Here is a 14,449-nt window from a genome sequence, read left to right on the forward strand (position 1 = left end):
AATATAAACTTTAGAATCACTTTGTGAATCCACAAAATAAGGCCTATTGATTAATATTGCATTGAATCTATAAATTAATTTGGGAAGAACTGACATTTTAACAATATTAAGTAATCTAATCCTTGAACGTGGAACATCTCTACATTTGTTTAGATATATTGTATGTTTTTTGGTTACCATGTCTTATTTAATTATATAAAAAATACAACATAACATATTCTACTGATAATGGACATTTGAATCTTTCTATTTTTTTATTACAAATAAATGTTCTTTAAGTATATTGGCACATGTTTTGGTGGACATAAGCACTATATTGGTTATGTGCACAGAAGATGATATATATAAGGCATATACACTATATTTTAAGCACAAATTACATATAATACATAACACATTTAATTTATATGTATAATTTTTATAATATATCTTATACTTGTATGTATATATTTATATACATTTAAAGTTCATTCTGCTAAACATTTCCTAAAGTGATTGTTTCAATGTATGCTTTCACCAAAATAAGTAAGTTTTTACAGGGGCTCCTTTTCCTCCTTAACATTTTTATGGTCTGTCTTTTTCACTTTAGCCATTCTGATAGGTCTTTATTAATATTTTTCTGTAGTTTAATTTTCATTTCTCTTGGCAAATGACATTATTTTCTAATTTTAAATTGGTTTATCTTTGTTATTTTCTTATTGAAAAAGTTTAAAATAAGTATGGATACAAATCATTATATTGAATGCACCGCTCGAGTTTGTACTGAGGGACAGAAAACATAGCTATTTTAGGGGGAAATATTACAGGCTTAGTTTTTAAAGGATGGTAATAGATCTGTGTGAATATGCTTAGATGGCATTTAAATATAGAAATGAACCTAAGAGTGTGATAACAATAGAAATGTACCTTAGGTAATCGTTCCCTTAAAGGAGAAATCTTGACTCTCTTTTTAAATTTTTAAAAAATTTAGTCTAGCTCCTGTCTTAAATTTCTCTCTAAGGTCTACTAAAAAAAGAATCAACAAGTAAAGCTTCTCAAACACTTTCATGCAATTTTTATCTTAAATTCTGTTTAACATAGACTACAAGTTTAAAAATTGAAAAACTGAGTTTATCTTTTCTCAAGATCATTTTGATAATTTTCTTATTATAGGTCATAATAACATTCTATTTTTAGATTTTTTTTCACAAAGTAATATTCTTTCAATAAAGGCTTACATGTATACTGGCATATTCATTTGAGCCAGATGGAAATTCTATCAACTTGTGCGTAGCTTAGGTAATTATTTCATTTACTTCATAATTATTATTTTTGAGGATGAAATAGTCATCATCCAAGAAAAAGTTAAAGTCCATGAAATTCAATTATCATTTGAGCTTCAGACATGCTGCAGGTAGTAGATTGAAGCTGTTTTCTATTTCTGAGTGGATGTGTGTATGTGTATGTGTGTTTAACTTTGAATTTCATAGACAACAAATACTAGCTTAGTACATGTGGTTAATTCTCTTTGTCTTGTGCTCCAAATGATAGTAAATTCATTTTCAAAATATAAATAATAAATACAATAAATATGAGACATATAAAATAAAACCATAACAGTGCTTTTGAAAATGTATGTTATCTCTAGGTACTATGCCAAATTAAATACCAAGAAGGTAGACCCTGATTGAAGAAAGAGAATTTTAATACTGGAAATCCAGGGGAAAAAAATCAAAAAAAAAAAAAAAAAACCTATGCAATCCCTTTTCCACCATATATAGAGGTTCTCAAATGGCATGAAATAAGTTTTATTGACCAGGACAATAATGTTTTGATTCTTATTGTTATCAGTATACACACCATTAGGTGGGGACTGTACTTTCCAAGATTCCCAATGGCTTGAACATTCTTTTTATCGATTGGAGTGGCTGAATCAAGCATACATGTTGCCTTTTTGACTCTTACAAGCAATTGGCACAATGTCCCATAATCACACATGGGAAGTTTTCACTTTCCAGTACCACATAATTTATACCTCCTTTACAGTCTATTTGAGGCTATTTTTTAAAAAAAGAAAAGTTTTAGGGCAGAAAAAATATATTTTCTAAAATTGAGGTTTTGGTGATATTCTTTAATATTCCATCATCAATCTTTCATTCATCCAAATGTTTTTTTTTTCTTATTTTCTGTTAGTTCTATGTCTCACCTTTCCTTTCAATTTCCTATATTTGAAATGAACCATATTAATGTTTTCTTACTAACTTCTTACTCATCTCTCCTCTCCCTATTCTACTTATTTTTAAATTGCTTCCATGAAACTGCCACACCTCTGAATAAGTTGAAATTTTCCTGTAATTTCCTTTTCTTTTTCCTGTATTTTAGTGGTCTACATGTTACTTCCATAACACTAGCAGAAATCTTTGAAAGGTTGAAAACATTGGCAAATTTTGTTCTTCATATAGCCTGAATTATAATGAATAATTTTACTTAAAATCAACAGAGAAAAAAGTGAGAAACAATAACCTATAATTTATTGGTAGACCATATTAACTGGTGTGATTGGTATAATATTGGGTAAAGATATATCTTATTACCTGTGCTTACTGCTGAATGACCTCTTACCACTCATAAAATATTATATGTGTAATGAATATAACATAGTACTTTTCCTCTCACTCATTATTAACATCAGCCTCAGTCTATTAAATTAAAAAGAATGACCGCCTATTACAACCATTTCCTTCTCTTGCATATCAACAATTTGTCTTGAGAGCTAACTCCCACTTTGTTCTGTAGAAGGATCAGGAAAGATCATACACAAGACTCTACCCTCCACCACAATTGTTTAGAAGAGAGAGAGAGAGGAGATAGAACCTGGGTAATTCCCTCTCACAAAAATATGAGGATGGAAGAAGAAAACTGGTGTGAGAGCTGTGGGTTCAACACTGAAAAAAGTCATGCAGACCCAGGGTCTAAAGCTGCCGTTTTGGAGCATACTTGATAATAACTAAACAGGCAGGTACATTTGGCAGGACAGAAGTTATACAGAGAGATATAAAGGAAACAAACTTGTAGGGAGTGTGAGAAAAAGCAAGAAAATTTGCTTTCTCATTTTCCCTTTCCTAGTCTAAAATTTTTATGAGACCTCCTTGTAATTCTTTCCCTTATTTAGGATGGCAATTTCTTAATTACTATAAATTCCCCAGCAAGAGGGATATTCAACCAAACAAAATTCTCTGACGTGGATAATCACAATGCTTAATGAGCATAAAGTTTTAAATGAACACTAACATTTTGGGAAACATATTTAATATAAATGATACTTCTTGGGGGACACCTGGGTGGCTCAGTCAGTTAAACGTCTGCCTTCGGCTCAGGTCATAATCCCAGGGTCCTGGGATCTAGTCCTGCATCAGGATCCTTGCTCAGCAGAGAGACTGCTTCTCCCTCTGCTTGTGTTCTCTCCCTCTCTCTCTCTGACAAATAAATAAATAAAATCTTTTAAAAAATTAAATAAATAAATTATAGTTCTTGCAGTTCATTCCCTAATTTTAGTCCTGAAATATCCTGTCTTCATGAAAAAAGTATATAATTTGCTCAAACCAATTATGAGATATTCCATAATCTATGTCACTCCCAGAGATTATATAATGAGTAAAACAGACACAAAAGAGGGTCACCTGTTGGGAAAATCTCCTTTGCCATCAATCATCTCTTTCTCTTTCTTTCTGGCTATGTATCCCCTGTTGCTCAGTTAATTGGGCCTGGATAACAAATCACAACACTCGCCAAAACGGTTTTCAGGAAAACGCTGTTCTCATGAGTATTGGATCCCTACACAAGTGGCATGAAATAGGAATGATCTTAAAACATGAGTTTTGCTCAAATCAAAAACTGTTGTCTAAGCTAAAACTGCAAAGTCACACGCTCGGTTTTCCCTTATCATATAAAAACTTTGCTAAATTCACAGGTCATTTGCAGTTATTTTCATATATTGGATTTTGTATATACCTTATGACTTCTAGATAATAGACGTGTCATCAAAAGATATAAGGGTTGTTACTTCTTTCCCAATTTTGATGGTGCACATATTTATGAAGGTGGATATTTTAATGATGCAGGATAGGAGTTAAATAAAAGGGTTTAATACTAAAAGACATCTCTTAGTAGAAATAAACATAAAATATAATGACATTTTATGAAAAAGAAAATGTACACAACTTTGGTAGACACCACATAAGATAATTCTTGCTTTTCATATATGTTCAATTATGTTTAGCAACCGGTGGAATGCTGCCAATATCTATAAGGAGAAATCCTAGATGTGTGTGTTGCTTTTTATTATTTTAAACAAACAAACAAAATCAAGAAACAATGATTTCATTCAAATCTTATGACCTAAAGAAAATGTGTGCAGAAGTTAAGGAACTTGAGAAATAGGCAGTTAAAAACAGACTTACTATGCTACTGTTAGAAATAGAAATATCCTTCTCATCTATGTTTCCACCAAAAAAGTAGAATGGCCAGATTATTCTACTAGTATCTAAGTAGACCTCAAATTACCCTTTTTTATGATACTGCATGCTGTCCCACAAAATGCAGTTACACTAAAGAGCAACAATGAATGATAAAGACACCCTACAAGTGAGCAGCAATGGCTTTCCCCCTGTGTTATACTGCCCTGTTGTCAAAATATGAATTGTTTTTTTCCATAGGGCTTTTTCATGGGGCCTCTTTTTGAGGAAGAATGATTCCCTGCCCTACTAATGTCAGGCCTGGGCGTGAGAAATGCTTTAGACAATAGAAAGTGAAGAGAAGAGAAGTGTGCACCTATGCTTAAGAGTCAGTGCCTAATTCTCCCCTCGTCTCTTTCTCACTGTGTCATCGCTCATTCACAACCTGCTCCTTCAGGTCTAAGCCCAGTCTGATGACGATGTGAGGCAGAGCTGATGCTGAACCAGGATGGCCACTCAATGTAAAATAGAAATATATATATATTTTTTATTGGTGCACCCGTAAGACTTTAAATTTAAACTGTAACATAACCTAGCATAAGTAGGCTGATAGATAACCTACCCCCAAATAATTAGCTTTATCTTAATAGTGACTGATTTATGAACCCACACATGATTCCATTTAGGAGCTCTGCTGAAAGCTTCCTGAGAAAGGTTTCTTTGCTCCAATAAGGAGACTGAATTGAAGAAAAAAAAAAAAGAAAAGCCTCTATCCTTCTTCAGGGGTTCTCCATATAACGCCTACAGCGGCTACGGCTACCTCACAATAATCATGGAGGAAGGCAAACAACCAGAAGATCATGTAAAACCAGAGGCAGAGCACTAATTTTCTGGGCCTGAGGGCTGTTTTAACTCTAGACATATTTGAAGTAAAATAATCAATCTCTTTATTTTTAAAACCAAGTTGATTCAAGTTTGACATTTCCTTCTTAGAGTGCAATATGAGGGTTATCTGTATTCCGACTATAGTTATAGCAATTTTTATATATGTGTAATAGAATACATCTTTAAAATGTCACTTTTAGGCCTATTGTTATATGTTGTAATTTAAAAATAACAAAAAAAACCCCATTTTCACAGAATACTATTTTGCCACAGTTCCTGCGGTTGAGAGTCTCTTGTTTTGATTGTGGTTGGTTGCATAAAATCTAGTAACCATGAGAAAACCGCTTTCAGAGAAGCTTAGCAGCACTGCCAGATAATTTATTTCTGAAAATAGTGTGCAAAGTCACCACGACTTTCTTCCTTTCTGTTTATTCTTTTTTGAGGTAAACACTTTAAAGGTGTTCTTATTTCATAATCAGAGCATTAAGGATTTTGTTGGTGGAACTCTTTGTGAGGATTTTCAATTTTGCAGCAGTTTATAACTGATTGGCAATGAGTCGTGCAGAACCCTACAACTTTGAGAACATACAGCATTGTGCTTGGCAGAGATAGATGTTGTACTTCAAAAAACCTTCACGAGCTAAAAATGCAAATTAGCATAATAGTTTTCTAACTTCAAATTAATTTAATAAGTTGCCGAATATTCAAAAACCAGATAAAATGTAGAACATAGGTTGTTAAAAAACAGGATTTATCTAAATTCCAGCTTTCTAAATACCACTTAATTTGTTTTCTAGTTGTATAACACATGGTACTGGTGACATTTCTGTTTGTATTTTATATACACATTCACACTCATACCCTAGAAGGGGAGTGAAATATGAGTCATCTGAGTATCCTTGAAGACCCTGGAAAAGTAGGATGTAGTCCTTTGCGAAAGGACATTTGTTCAGTTTATTTGGAAATGGAATGCAAAGACAGTTATGCTGGGAAAAGTTTCCTTAGAGGTAGTCTTCCGCAGGCTAGCGAACCACCACAGGAAAGAGATGTGTCATTTATTAATGATATACCATAGCCTATGTCTGTCTTAGTCCATAACCATGAAACTTCAATGCCAGCTTCAAGGGTGTGTGAAGTGCACTGTTACACAGGGTTCTATATTTAGAAGGGCTTGACTTGGCTTAATGCCCCACTTATTGCCATCCTAAAATTCTTAATACTTTTTGAGCATAGAGTTTTTCATTTTCAGTTGGACTGGGCCGCTAAAACTTTGTAGCTAGTCCTGCCTGGTTTTGATTGCCCAAGTTTTAAAATATAATGATCAAGCAGTACAGTCAAAGGTTATAATTTAAGGGCAAAAGATGAGAAAGGATTAGCAAATTCAATATTGCCCATTAAGATGAAAGTTAATATCCCTAGTATGATCTATGAAATAAACTTCTTATAATAATTTTTATTTGAGTACAATGATGCAACAATGTTACATTAGTTTCAGGTGAACAATATAGTCGTTAAACTTCTCTGTATGTTGTGCTATGCTCAACACAAGTGTAGCTACCATCTGTCACCATACAGCACTATTACAATACCATTGACCATATTCCCTATTCTGTGCCTTTTATTGCCATAACTCATTCATTCCATAAATGAAAGTAGACTGATAAGAGAGCATATGTGCTAGGTTCTTGAATACCATTCTGGTCAAGAGGAGTGATACATTTATACAATGTATCCTGATTTTTTTTTTGTTGTTATTTATAGTAATGACCTTACTTTATTTTTTGATACAGATATTCTCTGTTCTCATGTAAGGATTTTTAGTAAGCTTTTCATTAACTAAATATTCATTAAATGAATTTTGTATTAATTTTCTAGGGTGCCATTATAAAATACCTCAGACTGAGTGTTTAAGCAACAGAAATATATTTTCTCATATATTTGGAGACTAGAACTCTAAAGTCAAGGTTTCAGCAGGTTTGGTTTCTCCCGAGACCTTTCTTCTTGCTTGCTCATGGCTGCTTTCTTGCTATGCCCTCACATGGTCTCTCCTGTGCGTGCAAGAAATCCTGTCTCTCTGTGTCAGAATTTCCTCTTCTTATAAGAACACCAGTCAGATTAAATTAGAGTCTACACTAATGGCCTTATTTTAACTTAATGTCCTCCATAAAGGCCCTGTCTCCAAATACAGTCAAATCCTATGGTATGGGGGATTAGGGCTCTACCAAATGATTTATTTTTGGGGAAACACATTCAGCTTATAACAACTTCTAGGTGACAGAAACTTTTTATGCCTTACAAATGGAAAGAATATGATAGTGGAAATAGACTGATATAATATTAATGACTATAAAAAGCCAGAAATGTTCTGTGAGGTGGGGCATACAATAGAGGAAATAATGATTTTTCTTGGTAGATCTAAACAAGACAGTTCCTGAAGACAGATGAATACAAATACATCAAATAGGAAAAGCATCCCTTGTAGTAGAATTTATAGGAGAAAAGGCAGAGTGTGAAAGAGTTTGAATTTTTATATGAGTGGCAGTAGATACTTTTTGATTAAAAATATATGGCAGAAATGCAAATATAAATAAAAATATGATGAAATGAAAAGCAGAAAAGGAAAAAAGTATAGGTTAGAGTCATGGTTTATTCAAAATTTACCTTGAAGTAAATTACATGCTGTAGAAAAAAGAATAAGGCTGTGTATTTGAATACTCCTAAATTCAGAGTAAGTTGATACTGTTAAGTTGTGTAAAACTGTACAAATAGTTTAACAAGAATGAGCCTTAGTTTCTTTTCTTGAGCAACAGTACTGTGACAGAGGGGCCACTCCTTTCAAATCCCATTACTGTTCTTTTTCAGTAATAAGAACTTCAATTTTTAGGTTAAAAAAAATGCTGCCCAAGTAAAGCACTACTTTCTCTAGGTTCTCTTGCAGCTGTGTTTGGCCCATGCTTAAGGTTCCCCTGCTCCACCCCTGAGCCACCCAAGTGCCCTATTTTTTTCTTTAATACAATGTATTATACTTACCAAGCCTAAAAAGGGAGAATGTCAGTTAATTGATCTATTCAACAGTGATGATTTGTAAGATTTGGAGTAAAATACAGATATTAATACAATAATACTACTAGCCTTTGGTTAAAAGGAGAAATTTTATCAACTAAGGAAAATAAAAGGGATTTTTCCACCATCTCTCTAAGGAAACTACTGATTAATTTTTCTGTATTTACTGAAAGGAAAAGGAATCTTCAAGGAATTATTTGCAAATAAGCAGAAAAATTACTATCTGCCTATATTTAAATGGAAAAAGGGACATTTCACCAAAAGGTTTCCACACTCAAGACTCCTAAAGAAAAGTGAAGTGGAAAAAAAATCAAGACATAATGGTATTAACAAACTTTTATTAAATCTAAGATTCCGCACAACATATATTAAAATAATTTTCAAAGTAATGAAGGAAAAAATATTTGGCCAATTGAATTTCAACAAAATTAAGAAGTTGTGTTCTTCAAAAACACAAGGAAGTAAAAGGACAACCCACAGACTTAGAGAAAAATATTTCCAAATATATCTGACAAGGGACTTATATCTAAATTGTAAAAGGACTCTTACGACTAAACAGTAAAACACAAAAAACTCAAATTTTGGGGGCGCCTGGGTGGCTCAGTCGTTAAGCGTCTGCCTTCGGCTTAAGGCGTGATCCCCGCATTCTGGGATCTAGCCCCACATCAGGTTCCTCCACTGTGAGCCCGCTTCTTCCTCTCCCACTCCCCCTGCTTGTGTTCCCTCTCTCTCTGGCTGTCTCTCTCTCTGTTAAATAAATAAATAAAATCTTTAAAAAAAAAAAAAAACTCAAATTTTTTAAATGAATAATCTGAATAGAGATTTCTCCAAGGAAGATATGCAAATGACTAATAAGCACGTGAAAAGCCACTATATCAGAAGCCTTAGGGAAATGCAAGTCAAAGCCACAATGAGAAAACACTTCACATCCATTAAAATGGCTATCATCAAAAAGGCAGATAATAATAAGTGTTGGAGGGGATATGGAGAAATTGCAACCCTTATAAACTGCTAGTGGGAATATAAAGTAGATAAGGTTGAAATTATAAGCATTCAGAGAAAATGAAATAAGAGGATAATTTGTTTTAGTGAAAGCATGAATAGGAATATTCAATTTTAAATGGCATTTATTGGGAATAATAAGGCAGCTAGTTTGAAATACAGAAAACTTGGTTTCAATTTAGATAATAGAAATGATATATGAAGAATATTCAAACTAAAAGTTAGCCTATGTAAGTAAGAAAGAGCAAAAGAATTCAGCTCAGATTACTCCCATCTGGAGGTGAATGATTTAAAAAGATTTAGTAGGGTAGTTGTTAACAGAATTTTTGGTTTATTGTAACAAACTGTGAGTAACAGGGATTAACATATTTGATGAGGTTCTGTAGATAATCTTTAGAAATATGGTAGCAAAGATAATGGTAGAATACTGCTGTTCTAATTTTTTAAGTCAATGTTTCTAAGTTGAACTTTCCAGCCCTCAGTTTTCTGTAAATGTACATTTGCAAAGAAATATTGTCCTAAAACTGTCTCTTCATTGCCCAGATAGGAATGTTGGTAGATTCATAGCTTCACAAACTATCCAGTCTCTCTGCCAAGTTCTTGATTATACGTCAGTGGCTCAAAGCTAAAAATGGAATAATAATTAATGACTCATCTTGACAGGTAGAAATGCTATACAGTGATTTACATTGGTATTTGTTTACAACAAATTCTTTTCAGAATTGGAAACCCTTACTTAGTTGTTTTGATTGTCAAGTTTCATGAAGAAAAACACCACTTAAAAAACATTAAATTTATTTGTACAGAATATTTATGCCATCAAATACTTCATTACATAACTGAAAATACTTGGAATTTGTATTACTTATAACTTGATTAAGAAGCAAAGTTCAAGAAACTGTCTTCTAAGAAAAAACAACTAATATTTTTTAGTTGATTAATATATCATAGTTACTATGAAAAATGGAGCATTTGATGGTGATATAAGTAGTGTATCATAATTAAAATTGAAGTACTTTGGACCTGAATATTATACAGTACCTAACAAAGATGCCTTTCTTCACACCTCCCAGATGCCAATTGAAATAAACAATGGGATGTACACATAAGAGAAATCTAATTAGTACAAGTGTTTGTATTAATTAGAAACCTCTGTTTGACAAAAATACATCTTGAATGAAATTAATCAACAAAAAGAATTGTGTCTCAACAAAGCTAAATCATGAAAAGGCAGAGCTGAACAAAAGTAAGGTTCAATTGGTTAAGAGAATATGAATAGTTGCAGGATTTCTCCTTCATTTCTTACCAATGTTGTTCTATATATTTTATCATTTTTCTCTCCTGGTATATACAGATAGCCCAGTCCTATTTCTTGCATGTAACAATGGCAATTAGTGGCTCTAGATTTTTATCAAGCCAGCTTGAGACACAAAGTAAAGAAGACTTCTTTCTTGAAGCATTAGATATAAAATTCCAGCGATAGACTCTGATTAGCTTTGTTAAGGGTCATACTACTCAGCCTGCGTCAATCATTGGGGTAACAGTATTTGGTCCAGGCCAGATTACATGGAATTCATCTCAAAATGCAGGGAACTCAGAATAGCTACATCAGTTTAGAAAAAGAAAGCAAAATTGGAGGACTTACCTTTCCCAATTTCATCATTTACTACAAAACTACAGCAATGAAGACAGTATGGTACTGGCATATGGACAGACATATGACCAATGGTATAGAATTGAAAGCCGAAAACTAAGCCCTTACATTTATAGGTAGCCAATTTTCAACTAAGATGTCAAGAAAATTAAATGGGAATGAAATCATCTTTTCAACAAATTGTGCTAAGACAACTGGTTATCCACATGGGGAGGGGGGAGGAATTTGAGGTTGAGGTTGAGTTGTACCTCACACCATACCAAAAAAAAAAAGTTAAAGTGGATTGCAGGCTTAAATATAAAAGTTAAAACTATTAGTCTTAGAAGAAAATACAGAGTATATATTTATGATCTTGGGTTTGGCAATGACTTCTTAAATATGACACCAATAGTGACAGCAAAAATAAGAAAGAATAACAAAGTAGACTTTGTCAAAATTAACTACATTTTCTCTTCAAAAAACACCATTAAAAAGTAAAAAAAAATTGTCCACAGTCTGGGAGAAAATGATTGCAAAATATCCATCTATCTATGTATCTTTCAATCAATATCAATAGAATTCTATCCAGAATAAAAAGCCTCTTACAACTCAACAATAAAAAGTCAACTCAGTTAAAAATGAGCAAAAGAAAGAAAAATGAGCAAAAAATCTGAAGACATTTTTCTAAAGAAGATATATATGTGTGTGTGTGTGTATATATATATATATATATATATATATATGGCTAATAAATACATGAAGAAGATACTCTGTTAGGGAAATGGTCATGAAAACTACAATGAGATATGACTGTATACCCACCAAGATGGCCATAATAAATAAATATATAAATATTAAAAAAAAACAGGTGTTAGCAAGAATGTGGAGAAATCAGAACCCTTACATGCTGTTGAAGGAAATACAAAATTATTCAGCCATGTTGAAAACAATTTGGCAGCTCCTTGAAATGTTAAACATTTACTTATTATAAGACCCAAAATGATTACTCCTGTGTGTGTGTTTGTGTGAGTGTGTGTGTATACACACACACTAAAGAAATGAAATCCTATGTACAAATCTTATACATGAATTTTCATGGTGGCATTATTCACAATAGTCAAAAAGTGGAAACAAAACAAATACCCATCAAAAGATGAAGAGATTAACCATTAGTATGCCTGTGCAATGGACTAATAATCAACGATTAAAAGAAATAAAGTAATGACACATGTTACAACATGGCTGATCCAAAAACATTATGCTGTATGTAAGAAGCCAGGCACAAAAGAACACATAATGTATAACTCCAATTGTATGAAATTTCAAAAGAAGGCAAATATAAAAAGGCAGAAAATTAGTGAGATTGGTGGTTGCCTTGATCTCTGAGCACATTTTTTTAGGGTGAAGGAAATGTAAATTTATATAATTGTAATAATTGAACAACTCTATAAATACACCAAAATTTATTGTACTGTATATTTAAACAGTTAAAGTTCACGGTACATTAATTCTAACTCAGTGATGCTGTTTTTAAAAGGCAGAAGAGATCTAAATGAGACATTTTTTATAATATCCATTGCCACCAAAATGTGCCAATATGCTACAAAAATACCACTTCAAATTCGTTGGCTTACAGCAATAACTATTATTTTCAGTCATGAGTCTATAGGTCAATTTTTGTGGATCTTCGTGTCGCAGATTGGCTCATTAATGCATCCGCGCTCAGCCGTTTCCAGCTAGGTGGCTGAATAAATGTCTGTAGATCTTGACTGTGTGCTCAACACTGTGTGTGGGGGGTGACTAGCTTTCAGCTTCTATAGGATTGTCTCAGATTTGTATTCTTATTCCTTCTTCAGGCTAGTCCAAACACAATTTAATAATAGAGAACACAAAGAGAAGGGAAGGCACATACATGAAGAGTTTTCAATTTTCTGCTTCACTCAGAACTGCATACATCCCCTTGGCCAAAGCAGATCACATGACCAAATTCAGAAACAAGGGGTTAAGAAAATTTACCCGACTTTCTGATAGAGGAAGCAAGGACGCACTTACATAACATAACAAACGCTAATAATAAGACTGGAGAAGTAGATGATACAGCAATTGCCCTACTGTGTATTTACTCAAAGAACACAAGAACACTAATTCAAAGGGATACATGCACCCCTACATTTAGAGCAGCATTATTTACAATAGCCAAGATATGGAAGCAGCCCAAATGTCCATCAATTAATGAATGGAAAAAGATGTGATATAGATGATAGATGATAGATAGATAGATGATAGATAGATGATAGATAGATAGATGATAGATAGATAGATAGATAGATAGATGATAGATAGATGATAGATAGATGATAGATAGATGATAGATGATAGATAGAAGATAGATAGATGATAGATAGATAGATGATAGATGATAGATTAGATAGATAGATAGATGATTGATAGATAGATAGATGATAGATAGATGATAGATAGATGATAGATAGATGATAGATAGATGATAGATGATAGATAGATAGAAGATAGATAGATGATAGATAGATAGATGATAGATGATAGATTAGATAGATAGATGATTGATAGATAGATAGATGATAGATAGAGATAGATAGATAGATGATAGATAGATGATAGATAGATGATAGATGATAGATAGATAGATAGATAGATGATAGATAGATGATAGATAGATGATAGATAGATGATAGAGAGATAGATGATAGATGATAGATAGATAGATGATATAGATAGATAAATAGATGATATATAGATAGATAGATAGATAGATAGATAGATAGATGATAGATAGAAAGATAGATGATAGATGATAGATAGGAATATTACTCTGCCATAAAAAGAATGAAATCTTGCCATTTACTGTCACATGGATGGAGCTAAAGAGTATTATGCTAAGTGAAATTAGAGAAAGACAAATACCATATGATTTCACTCATGTGGAATTTCAGAAACAAAACAAACAAGTAAAGGGAAAAAAGGCAAACCAAGAAACAGACTCTTAATTGAAGAGAACAAACTGATGGTTGTAAGAGGGGAGGAGAGTGGGGGTTGGGTGAAATAGGTGATGGGGTTAAGGAGTGCACTTGTCAAGATGAGCCCTGGGTGATGTAAGGAATTATTGAAACACTATATTGTATACTTGAAACTATTATAACACTGTATGTTAATTGGAATTAAAATAAAAACTTTAAAAAAAAAGCCTGGAGAGGTAGACACTGGTGGGAAAAATTAAGGGAAAAAAACAACAAACAGAAACAAATCTATTCCCAAATTAACTCTTAAGTAGATTGCAAAATAACCTCACAATGTAGCAATGTATTTTCTTATCCGTAGATCCTTCTCTCTTTCTCTCTTTAGTTCACACACACACACACACACACACACACACAGTGTAAAAAAGTAAAAAGAC

The sequence above is a fragment of the Ailuropoda melanoleuca genome, chromosome 5 (assembly GCF_002007445.2).
Source record: "Ailuropoda melanoleuca isolate Jingjing chromosome 5, ASM200744v2, whole genome shotgun sequence".
NCBI classification, from domain to species: Eukaryota; Metazoa; Chordata; class Mammalia; order Carnivora; family Ursidae; genus Ailuropoda; species Ailuropoda melanoleuca.